This window comes from Mandrillus leucophaeus, unplaced genomic scaffold (genome assembly GCF_000951045.1).
Source record: "Mandrillus leucophaeus isolate KB7577 unplaced genomic scaffold, Mleu.le_1.0 Scaffold297, whole genome shotgun sequence".
Taxonomy (NCBI): Eukaryota; Metazoa; Chordata; class Mammalia; order Primates; family Cercopithecidae; genus Mandrillus; species Mandrillus leucophaeus.
In genome coordinates, this window is record NW_012103109.1 from 2,566,861 (window position 1) to 2,568,472 (window position 1,612).

Here is a 1,612-nt window from a genome sequence, read left to right on the forward strand (position 1 = left end):
GAATCTCAGAGTATACAGTTTGTTAACTAAACTGTCACCACCACATCACCAGTGGAGTACAGAGCATGCCTTAAAAATCTGGTTGCAGAAGTACATCTACTGGTATGGAAAATGTTCTCAATATATAAGTGAGAAAAGTTGGTCATGAAACAGCACACTGTCTATATACCCAGAGGAATTGAAAGCAGGGACTAGAACAGATATTTGTACACCAGTGCATAGCTCTAGTTACAGTAGTCAAAAGGTGGAAACGACCCAAATTTTCATTGAAGGATGAATGGATAAACATAATATGGTCTATCCATACATGGAATATCATTCAACCATAAAAGGGAGTGAAGTACTGATACATGCTACAATGTGGATGCACTGGAAAACCATTATGCTAAGTGAAAGAAGCCAGAGGACAAAGATTGCATGATTTCACTTATATGAGGTACCAAGTACAGGCAAATCCAGAGGCAGGAAGCAGATAAGAGGTTATCAAGGAATGAAGTGGAGAATAATGGAGTGTTATTGCTTAAGAGGTACAGATTAGCGGGGAGGGATAGCATTAGGAGATATACCTAATGTAAATGACGAATTAATGGGTGCAGCACACCAACATGGCACATGTATACATATGTAACAAACCTGCACGTTGTGCACATGTACCCTAGAACTTAAAGTATAATTAAAAAAAAAAATAGAAAGAGGTACAGAGTTTCCATTTAAGGTGATAAAAACGTTTTAAAAACAGAAATGGTCATAGTTGCACAACATTGTGAATGTAATTAATGCCACTGAATTGCACACTTCAAAATGGCAGAGATGGCAAATTTATGTTATTTATATTACCTTATTTATTTATTTATTTATTTATTTATTTTTTTGAGATGGAGTCTCACTTTGTTGCCCAGGCTGGAGTGCAGTGGCGCAATCTTGGCTCACAGCAACCTCCACCTTCCAAGTTCACGCGATTCTCCTGCCTCAGCCTCCTAAGTAACTGGGATTACAGGCATGCACCACCACACCTGGCTAATTTTTGTATTTTTAGTAGAGATGGGGTTTCACCATGTTGGCCAGGCTGGTCTTGAACTCCTAACCTCAGGTGAATATTACAAATTTTAAATAATTAAAATGTAATATACAAAAACTTTGAATCATACACTTTGCTTATTTATTGAGACAGGGTCTGGCTCTGTCACCCACGCTGGAGTGCAGTGGCGCAATCACGGCTCACTGCTGCCTTACTCTCCCAAGCTCAAGTGACCCTCCCACCTCAGTCACCTGAGTAGCTGGGACCACAGGCGTGTGTCACCACAGCTGACTCAGTTTTGTTTTTTTTGTAGAGACAAGGTCTCGCCATGTTGCCTAGAATGGTCTCGAACTCCTGAACTCAAGTGATCCTCCCACCTTGGCCTCCCAAAGTGCTGGGATTACAGGCATGAGCCACCATGCCCAGCCAAATTGTATGATATGTAATTCTATCTCAAAAAAGCTGCTAAAAAAAGAAAAATAGGCCAGGCGCGGAGGCTCATGCCTATAATCCCAGCACTTTGGGAGGCCGAGGCGGGCAGATCACGAGGTCAGGAGATTGAGACCATCCTGGCTAACACGGTGAAACCCCGTC